Source organism: Rattus norvegicus, chromosome 2, assembly GCF_021556685.1.
Source record: "Rattus norvegicus strain SHRSP/BbbUtx chromosome 2, alternate assembly SHRSP_T2T, whole genome shotgun sequence".
Lineage (NCBI taxonomy): Eukaryota > Metazoa > Chordata > Mammalia > Rodentia > Muridae > Rattus > Rattus norvegicus.
This window is the reverse complement of record NC_141535.1, coordinates 233,130,602-233,141,623: the sequence shown is the minus strand read 5'-3', so window position 1 is coordinate 233,141,623 and position 11,022 is coordinate 233,130,602. Positions and strand designations below refer to the sequence as shown.

Below are 11,022 nucleotides of genomic sequence, written 5' to 3'. Positions count from 1 at the left end.
TTTTAGCTTTGCCTTTCATTGTTTACAGTTTCAAAATATCTGTATAAAGGAAAAAATTTATTTTCCTAGGAAGCCCCACCATACGCCTCAAGATTTCTAACCCCTCACCCGAGACTAATTTGATGTGCACCCCCACCCCCCTTTTTTATGAGGTGTGTGACCAACGTTTCCATAACTTCTCCAAAGTGTCGCTGGCCCCGGAGAAGTTGAAGTTCACCGCGCTCTGCCATTTGGAGTCCTTCCCAGCTCGCACCATTCCGCGCTGCCTCCACGCGCTTTTGTTTCTGGAAGCTGAAGGGGGCGTGTGGCGAGGCTTTTGGACCAGCCGGGGACGTTTGTCCGGCTGCAGCGCCAGGGATGCTCTGAGGACGGCTCTGGAGGTGGCTGGGGCCGCTCCAGGCGCCGGGCCGCGTAATCCCTGCGCTAAGTGCTTGGCTCGCAGTCTGCAGTCACTAGTGGGAGCTGGAGAGGGCGAGTGAGAAAAATTCCAGCGGCGGCGGCGGAGCGGGAGGAGGGACAGGAGCTGCGGCGGCAGCGGCGGCGGCGGCGACGGCGGCAGCGGCAGCGGCAGCGGCGGAGGCTGAAGTTGCCGGCGTGGTGCTCGGAGTGCGGGCGCCGAGGACCCGGGACCAGGGGCGCGGCGGCGGGTAAGGGGCACTGGGAAGGGATCTGGGGTGCGGATCGAGGGGTCTCTGAGGTAGCCCGCGCTTTGTGCGGCGATCGGGGCGGGACACGTGCTCCTCGGGGAGCGGGACACCCGGACAGCGGGGCGCTCCCGGGCCACGAGCGCTGGGGACGCCAAGGGGCGCCCAGCTCGGGACCAGCCACCTGCCTCGCCTGCTCCCCGGACTCGCTCCACCGCGCTCAGGGGACAGCCACAGCCTCCGGTCCTCTCGTGCTCTCTCCAGCCCCTTAGTCACTCCATCCTCTCCGTCCTCCACTTTTCCGAGTCTCTCCAACGCGGGTCCATACTTAGTGACTGACTTTCCCCACCTCTTGCTCCCCGAACTCCTTTCCTCCCTCCCGTGTCCCTCCACAGTATTCCCATCGGTTCTCTGCAGGGTGAGGTTTTTCTGACATTGGAGAAAGACCCTCCGGAAGTTGTGCGGGGCGGCAGGTATCTAGTTTCTCTGAGCCTCTCCAAGGAGGCTGAGTGCTCTGTGTTCTGAATGGGGACCTTGTGGCTTCCTGGAGTTATTAGGGACTGCTCTTTTCTTAGTCACCTTCTCCCAAGGTGAGGTCAGTTACTGTGAGGGGCACAAAGGTGCCAGTGAAACAGAAGCCAGCTGAGTAACAGAAGGTTCCAGACGTATCTGCCCTGAAGTGGAACCACCTGAGAGAAGGTTCCTGGATTCTGGAAAAACAAAAGGCTCCGTGAGTCCTCTGGATGGTGTTCAGCTGAAGAGCAGTTGAAAATAACGTGAAAAATCACTTGGTGTGAGAGCCTTTTGCTGTCTTCACGGAGGCGAAGTCTTTACTTTCTTATGCATATTTTTGGGGATCTTGGTCACAACTTCTCTAATTATCGTTTGGGGGAAGTTAAGGGAAATGGTCTATGTCAGCGGGGCATTTATGTTTTAGGAAAAGACTGATTTCAACTTTGTACTTCTATACCTCTTTACACTCTGCTGATCAAGGAGAATTATGTCTAGCTGCAAAGAAAATAGGAAAGGATTTGTCAGTCCTTTAAAAAAATATGAGACATTGCAGGGATCAATAATTTCTTTGGAGGATTCTCATTACAAGGACGTTGTCGAGGATATTACATGTTAGTGAAATATGTTAGCTGCGACACACTTGGATCATTGTGTGGCCCCAGAAAAAAAGCGTGCGCGCGCAAGCAAATCATACCGGTGATGGCTTTTTATGGAAAAGTTAGCTTGCAGCTAATTACTGCCATTCTCGGTTTTCTTTATTCCTGCATAGTGTACCTTTGTGTTTAGCAAAATATGGCCCAGGGCTACAGGACTGGGTACAGTGTGTTATTTGTCCAATCTGAATTACCATTTAGAAAAACCACCTTTTCCTTTTGGTCACAGGAGGCAAGTTGATATGATCTCATTACACACGTGTGAGGGGCTTAGCTGCTGAATTTTAGTAGCGCTGATTTGTGGACATTGAAATTACAATGTTGGGTCTTGGCGAGGTGGCAGTCTTGATCGACGAATCGTCACTGTTTGCAGCTCCTTTGCCAAATTGTTTACCAGGTGCTGCCTGTGTGCCGTCGGCCAGGGTCGTCTGAAACCCCTGTTAGATGATTATTGGCCCAGAGTAACTTCTTATTACCACTCGAACAACTAGTGGCCTGTTCCCAAAGGCTCCCAGAACATTCCAGGTGTTAAACGTTATTTATTAAAAGGAATTAAAGTCTTCCTCATAAACTTTGAAAACTGAGAGAACCTGATGAAGTATTTTCATGATGTCAAATGTTGGTTTTGTTATTAATTTGAAGACACGGGGGTGGTTTAAAATCACGCTTTATCTCTTGGTGGGGGGGGGGGTAGGACGCCTTCCCCCCCTCTTCCTAAGCATCTGGTTAGTATTTATCATCCAAGTTTTAAAAGCGAGTTAGAGGTTTTCCCCATTTTCTTCTCTCTCTCGGGATTCTTGTCACGCATCTCCTAATAGTCACTTCTCTGGTGTGGCCACTTTCTTAGCTTTCCCCTGCCTGGCTTGGTTATCTCATGGTGGTGAGATTTTTGGAATTTTAGTCAAGAACAGTTCCTGATATCGAATGGATTCTTAAACATTTCATGAAGAACAATTGGTTCTCCTTCATTCCCCGCCCACCCTGGTAGGTTCGGTAGGTCAGGGGAAGTAGACTCTCAGAGAATAACAGCAGACTGTTGACTTAGGGATCAGAGAGTTTGCAGCATCTTGCCACCATATACTAGTATTAAGGATATGGAAGGTGAGGCCTGAGGAGCTTGACCCACAGGCTGAGTTAGTGATGCCTGTTGGCTGGGGAGGGGCTCCTTGATCTTCTTGAGCTATGGCTCAGTCACTGCCATCAGACCAACCCTCCTTGATTCCTTTCAACGACACAGTGCAGCTCTGGCTGTCATTCTAAGGGTTTCTTTCCATGCCAACTAACTGAAGACACGAATGAAACCTAACCTGTAGTAGTTGAGAATTACTCTGCTGTAGAGTGCTGGCTTCCCGGTTGATTGTATGTTCCAGACATCGGGCAGAGGTGTTAGTCTTACCCGCAAAGAACATTTAAGCTCAAAGGATGCGTATATTTTTCTCTTCCATGGCTACAACTTTTGTGTGCGTGTGTGTGTATGTGCGTGTGTGTGTGTGTGTGTGTGTGTGTGTGTGTGTGTGTGTTGAAAGTGGGCGAGGAAAGAGGGAAAAATGGGTTGGGTCATATCAGTGGCCATTCTTGAGGTTTGTTTTGTTTACCAGAGGCCTTCAGTGTAGCTCCCATAAAACTCAGCTGCTTCACCTGTGACGTGCCTGGAAAGTCATGCTTGAAAACAGCTGAGAGGGAGCGCACATGCCTCGTATTACAGCGTTCAGGAAGCAGAGGCAGGAGGAGGTGAGACCAGCCTGGCCTACATTGTAAGTTTTAGGTTACCCAGGGTTACATATCAGTAAGATACCATCTCAACAACGATGTATCAAAAAACAAACAAATCTCCAAAAAACTGGAGAGAAGTGATGACACAGGAGGTGACAGAGGGATGTGTGTGATGTTGCTTTTGGGTACTTTTCCATTTCATCCACAGAAAAATGAAAGGGATAATATATAGTTTACCCCAGGCAGTTTTTCCACAATTTTGTGTGGTATCTTTTCACTTACACGTTGACATCTTTTCATATATATATATATACACACATATGTATATATGTAAAAGTATATATATATGAAAAAGTATATATAGTATAAAATATAGTATATATGCCATTATCTTGGTTAACTTTGCTTTCACTTAAATATCTGGACATCTCACCATTACACATCACAGAGACATTGCAGACATGAGAGAAACACAGTTTTCTTCACTGAACTTCTGCTACAGAGAGGGAAGAGAGTGGATTATATAAGCTCAAGTCATCTCTAGTAGTGGACGTCTGGATTATGAGACGGGAGTGAGGGACAGCCTAGAATCAGATGACCAGATCAGAAAGCCAATCCTGAGGATCCAGGAGGAAAAAAATGGGCATACTCTGGCCGGAAATGATGGCCCACAACAGAGATGGATTTAGAAGGACAGCCAAATCAGAAGCCGGAAGCATTGGGTCCACAGTACATTTTATTGCACGTGATGGAAGCTGCTTGAGAACTGAGCAGATATGACGTAGCGCATCTGTCTAGTGAGAACATAGTGTCTGCAGTGAGAGATTGTGGGAGGCTGTGTGGTGATTCCTCTGAGCAGCTGGCCAAGGGTGGAACCAGGAGCCATTGATCCTTATCACCGAATGGGAGGGTCACCGGGTTGATTCATCGTGTTCATTCATTTGCTTCAAGTGTTGGGGAAGGAACTTATAACCCTGAGTCTTAGACCAGGACTTAGTACTAAGCTCCACCCACAGCCAGACATTTACTTCCAAATGTCAGACTTCAGTTCCATCTCACAATTTCCAGCCGCAATCTCCTTATCTCCGTTCAGATGCCTCTTGGCTGCATGCTTGCTTCTTGTCTGGGGAACCGTGGTGCATTCTGGGAAGTATGGCCTGGGGACAGTGGTCAGTACATGTGCAGATTTGGTTTTCTCTGTTCAAAGGGGTACAGGCAAGGGGGTTTTGTACCCTTGCTTCCTTTGTGGTAAAGGAGGCCATAGAGGAAGGAAAGCAAGTGGAAATCCTCCAGTCTGAGTGGCTTTGTTTTCTGCCAACTTTGAAAACGTGGGAAGCTTCCTGAAGAGCTGCCTGAGCTGTGAGATCTGGACTTCACCCTCCACTGAATTTCAGCTCCTTGCAGGGCCATGAGCGTGAGTAGGCAGTAGTGAGAATGAAATCATACTGAATGTTGAGTTCACCCGATGTTACTTTTCCTCCTTTCCAACCACTAAATAAATGGCTGGACATGGCTGCAGCTTTAGCAGATACAAAGTAGTTGAGATTATCCCCTCCCCACCCCCAGAGCATTGTATTTGCTTCTTGGCTAAAGGAAAAGAAAGGTACAATTCAATATATGTATGTCTGTAACATTTCTTGCCCGGTTATATTGAGATAAACATTTTAGTCATTTTTATAACAGTTAGATAGATAGGGATTTAAATAAGTACAGAAACATCTGTCACTAGTTAATTTGATGATTAATGGCTCCAAAGTGATTCCAGGAAGTCAGTAATGATCATGGCTTTGTCTAAATTAATCTCTGACTAGGAATCAGTGTGTTTTATCTAACTAATACACTTTACAACCATCTATAAAAGGCACTAAGTTCTCGGCTCTTTGGAGGAAGTTGCTCTTCTGTGATGGTCCAACACCCGTAGCCATCACACCGCTGGCTTGGCCTAAAGCCTTCTCTCATTACAGAGTGCAGTACAGGACTCAATAGTAATCTTAAGCCCATTCTTCTGTGTGTGGACGTCACTGCCACTGCTGTTGGTCATTTCATATTGCCTATCGGTCCCTTCTCTACCTGTCCCCTATCTTTTCTGCTGTCCCTACCTTTGTCTATCATCTGTGCTTCTCTCCACTGACTGCTATGTCAGATGCCCTTTCTGCCTATCCAGGACCCTTCTAGTTCACCTTCTCTGCTCAAACAGATAACCTGGCTGAAGTACCCTGATGTCAGGTGACTTGGGTTGCTGGGAAGCTCTGCTAGAGCATACAGGACTAAGGAGGGTGGAAAGTGAAGCCATGTGCTCTCTTGGTTCTTTCCCTGCTCTGTTCTCTTGGGCTGCCTGTAGGGAAGGTCACTGCTCCCCTTGGGGTTCAGGTTCTGGTCTCCTGAGCACTCTGCTTTGCTCTTCTGTTTGCTCTTTTGTTGCTCACAGTTTATTGACTGTAGATTATCAATAAAGCCTCCTCAGTTTATGGGAAGCTGTGTGAAGGAAGGTACTGTTTTCCGATCACTTGGTTTCTGCACACGTCTTTTCTCTTGGAATCCTTGGATTGATTAGAGCAGTTGGCCTCCCTTACCTCTGGTAGACAGCTGCCTTCTCTCCAAAACTGGAGGATGATCCTTGCCACATATATAGTATATACAGTGTGTGTGTGTGTGTGTGTGTGTGTGTGTGTATACTGTATACTGTCAATCTTTTCACTGGTTTAAACTCTACTTAATAACCTGTGTTCTTTCTGTGCATACAGGCTGCTGCTGCTTGTTCTTCATTCAGGAATAGAGTGTGTATTTATAGAGTCATTGTGTAGGGCCAGACACTGGGATCTGTAGTGTGGCCACGCAAAAGGTAGTCTTGACTCTTGTTTTGAGTGGGCATTGGGGGAGGGGCCCTGGAATAAACAGTTGCGTACAGGCTTATAAATTTGGTTTGCTGGGAGGCTGAATGAAATATGCTCTGATGAAAGAGAGAAGCAAGGGGGTGGGGCAGGATCGTTTGTGTGAGCTCAGAAAGAACTCAGGTTCAGGGGCACATGGAAGGGGCCGTCAGTAACCCGCATCTGTTATGCAGGCTTGGGAAGTATGTAAATGTGAGAAGCTTTTCCTAATGACACATATGATAAATCTGTCAGACAGGAAATTTAGAAGTTGCAGATTATTTTTAAGAAAATAGGTCTCTTGCCCGGTGTGGTGGCTCACCGCTTTAATCACAGCAGTGAAGAAGCAGAAGGAGGTGACCTCTGAGTTCTGGGCCAGCCATAGCTATGTTGTGAGACACCCTGTCTTTAAAAAAAAGAAAGAGGAAAAAGAAAAAGTAAAGAAAGGAAAAAGGAAAAAGAAAAGGGATCTACATTTCTTTGTGTCATTATCTAGAATTAAAAGCTTTATATAGGCATATGTTTCCTTTAAAATATTTTCTAGTGTATTATGCATCTTTAAACTAAGACCATACATATCAGTTTGTTATGTGTATTTTCCTCTCCCTCCTCTTCTGTTTGTTTGGTTTTTTTGAAGACAGGGTTTCTCTGTGCACCCCTGCCTGAACTGGAGCTCACTCTGTAGACCAGGCTGCCCTTGAAGTCAGGGATCCACCTGCCTCTGTTCCCTGAGTGCTGGGGTTAAAGGCATGTTGATTATATTTTCTGTTAAACGTTCACTGGCAACTTGATTCCATACCGATATAGGCGTTTTAAAACATACTTATTGTATAATCTGAAAATTAAGTCACAATGCTGTTCATCTCCTTAGTGTTTTTTTTTAATGAGGGGGTTTTTGAAAAATTTAATAGGCAAGAAAAAGAAACTTAAAGTAGACAACAACTTCACTACATTAATAACTTCTGGAAATTCAGATTCTTGTGTGTAAGACTGCAGGCATTAATTACATGAATCATATAGCTCTTTTATTTAGTCATCTCTTTTACCATATAGAAGGAGCCACTGTTAACATTTTGGACATTTACAAAATTGGGTCTAGTATATTTTTGCCTTTTTCTTGTCTGTTTATACAACTTTTCTGCACTTGATGTGACTTAGGAATCTACATCTCAAAAGAGTTTCCTTCCTTCCTTCCTTCCTTCCTTCCTTCCTTCCTTCCTTCCCTCCCTCCCTCCCTCCCTCCCTCCCTCTCTCCCTCCCTCCCTTCCTTCCTTCCTTTCTCCCTTCCTTCCCTTCCTTCCCTTCCTTCCCTTCCTCCCTGCCTTCCCTTCCTTGTCCAGTTCTGACAGCAGAGACAATATGGATTAGGATGGGGCACCTAGAGTAAGCTGCTCCTTCATTTCAAGTGTTCTCAGAAATTGGAACTGCCTGGCGAGACGTTGGCGGCTCCTTTGAAAGGACCTGGAGTAGGTGATCTCTGGTTGTTTCTTTTTTTATGACTCACATCAGTGTTGAAGCCAACAGCTAGACAGGCTAGAAGGAATCCACAGCCAGACTGCTCTGGAGGCCTCGCTCACTCCTCCTGAGCGCCTGCTGGTCAACTTCCATAAGGAGAGATTAACTAAAAAGAGTCACAGGGAGACATTCTGAAATAAATGTAACTACTGAGTGTGAGTGTGCACGTGCACGTGTAGGCACTGGGTGGCTTCCACACAGAGGTTGACATCACGTACAGTCCTTATGGGCTTCACACCCTAGCTTTCCTAGACATGGTCTTTTACCCAACTCTGGAGCTGGCCTGTTTGACTAGACTGTCTGGCCTGCAAGTTCCATTGTCCTCCTGTCTCAGCCAGTACAGAAACGTCAGGCATGAGCTGCCACACCTAGCCTCTGTGTGTGTGTGTGTGTGTGTGTGTGTGTGTGTGTTTTCTTTCTCTTCTTTCTTTACTCCTTTTTCTTTTCACTTGGGGTTTTTGAGGATCAGGCTAGGTCCTCATGGTTGTGCCTAATTCTCAGATGGTAAATCTGTTCTCTTCATTGTAGAATTTGAGGCAGATTTCTAATAATAAGCCTTTTAGGTTATGTGATTTTAGGAGGAAATAATACTGAATTTATATGGCAGTTTATAATAAATCCCCTCTCTATGAAACAATGAAGGTTTTTCCTTTGTGCACTTTGGAGACGATGGATGTTTTAACAGCTGACACATACCTGCTTAGTAAACCATTCTCATTCCCAAGTCTTCAGCACACAGCTTCGAGCCTTCGATTCTCTTGATTAAATCAATCACTCCTTTAAAGACTTATCTTTAACATCTGCACTAAATAAAAATATTTTAACTCTCTCTGAAGAGGTAACTCATGCTACATTGTTTAATTGAATTAAATTAGCTTTCAGAGACATTTACCTAGGAGCTGTTTCTGGAATCAATTTGGAAAATGATCTTTATTCTGTAGCATTTAAGTTTGATTATGTTTTTCATAGTGATTCTCCATGGACCTGATTTACTCCTTGCCTTAGTCATCAAACCCTAGAGATTTTTTTGTAGGCAAATTAGGCATTTCCTACACCACCATTGTGCATATTTATGAAGTACTATGCACTTACCCCTTAAATGTAGGGGTTTAAGGTATTCTTAATTCTAAGACATTGACTGAATTTTTTCATTTTAGCGTTCTGTGGAGGATGCTGTAGCTGAGAGGACCATATATCCAACTTCATGTCTCCCAAACCAGCTTTACACATGGAAATTTTGTGGAAAAGCAAGGGATTTTGTTTGTTAAAACAAATAATGACAGTTAATCTAAAGCCTCCTATAGATGCGTGGCCTTGACACATTACATATTTCACTTTCGTCTAACACTGGGTGTGCTGCATTTTTTGCATTCTCTTTTAGTTACTAGTTCATGAAAACATGAAAATTTCAAAATTGCTTTAAAACCCCAGATTTCTTACAGAGTTTCTCCCCAGTGATGCATGCAGGATACATTTTGTGTGCTTGGTGTAAGCACTCTACGTTTTCATCTTGTCAATATTTCTGAATTAGCAGCTTAAGGATAAAGGGCAAAGTATCGGATTTAGGTGTCATAATCGGAATCTTTGAAATTGTGTTTCTCTCCTAAATCCCAGAATATCTGAGCAGTATTGTTTCTTCTGTGCACACCTTCACTCTCTGTTTCTTTCCCTGCTCTTTGTCTTTATCTTGCTTTCATGCTTCCTTGAGAGCACAACTTTCCAGCAATACCTTTCTCGAAGTCAAAGAAAATTAAAACACCAATGTTTACCCTGCGTGCTCAGTTTTCCCCCTTGCGACAGCACTTTTTAACAGATTGGTGTTTTGATATTGAGTAGGCATTGCCTTAATACCTTAATGATGTGAGCTAATAATGAAGGGTACATGAAATGCAAACTTCCAGTTTCCTTGGAAAATCAGTTATGTCAAATGACGTTTTGCTGGTGCACACAGGTGAGAGGAGGTCTTGCTAAAGCAGACAGGGGAAAGAATGTATTCCTGCAGCAGACACAGGTGACAGGACGTTTTGTTATAACATACCTGGGAAAGGACAAGGGATGATGGAAGACAAACATGACCCCACAGAAAGGAGCATCCATCGGTTTGGTTTGCTCTGCCTCGCCCTTCTTACTAATGGCAGACGTGTACTGGTTCTCCTTACACTGCATTGTTGAGCTCTGCTAGTGGGGACACCATAGAGAAACTCTCCCCAGGAACTTCTCTTGAGGTTCTTGTGGTGGCTTGCTGCTTCAGCGGCCTTGCCTCGGGCCAGTTGGCGAGCCTTGCGGTTTCTTCTGGTTTGAGCTACAGCTGCTGGTTTGTGCCTGGTCTCTGCCTGATGAGAGGTCTGTGGCTGCTGAGTCGTGTTTGGTGTTTGGTATGGGACTGAATTGCTGACAAGTAAGATTGAGCTCGCCCCCACCCCCAAGAACCGTTGCTGACCGAGTCCACTTCCCCCATATCTTTTTCCTTCCACTACGTCTGTTGGGTGGAGGACAAGAGGAGATGCTGAACCCTTATTAAAATAGGCTGCCAAAAACTTATGCCTACAGATATACTTCCTTTTTATATAAAGTCACTCGATTATGTAACTTTTCTCAGAATTTGATGAAGTATCTATGTTTTAAACATTCAAAGAAACTTGTTGCCATGTCAAAGAGGCCAACAAAGGCAAATGCATTCACTGTAGATCTCACAAATACCTAAAAATATCCCCTTAATTTTCTTGCAAAGTCTTGTTACTATATAAAAATGCCATAAATCATGTTATACAAGTTTCATCAGAACTTCTCAATTTCCCATTTTGCTTGAAATTTCAAGCACTTAAGCTTGTGATTTCAAAGTTATATTTGTGCATTCTTACATAGTTTTCTTCAAACTTACTTGCAATGTACTCTGGCTTAATGTGAGTCTATAAATTCCATTTTTGGCTCACTTCTTCAAGCCCTGGAAGGTATAATGCAGTTTAACCATAATATTTTATATTTGTAGCTTGTGAATAATGCCTTCATCACAAATGGAATTAAATATTTATGCAATCTGGATGAATTTGATGTCATATTCTAAATCAAGAGTGTGAAAAAGATAATTCAATCTTACTTTGAAGAGAAGATATG

At 44.6% G+C, this 11,022-nt stretch overlaps 1 protein-coding gene across 4 annotated transcripts in view; it reads left to right on the top strand.

Annotated features, from left to right (window-relative positions):
* The first annotated feature begins 542 nt into the window (after nt 1-542).
* Nucleotides 543-11,022, top strand: part of Bmpr1b (bone morphogenetic protein receptor type 1B) — a 332,846-nt gene continuing 322,366 nt past the window's right edge. For 3 of the 4 annotated variants that reach the window (XM_087625066.1, XM_087625064.1, XM_087625067.1), the window contains exon 1: nt 558-647. The gene's annotated coding sequence lies outside the window, so the exon portion shown is untranslated. 4 annotated transcript variants of the gene reach the window in all.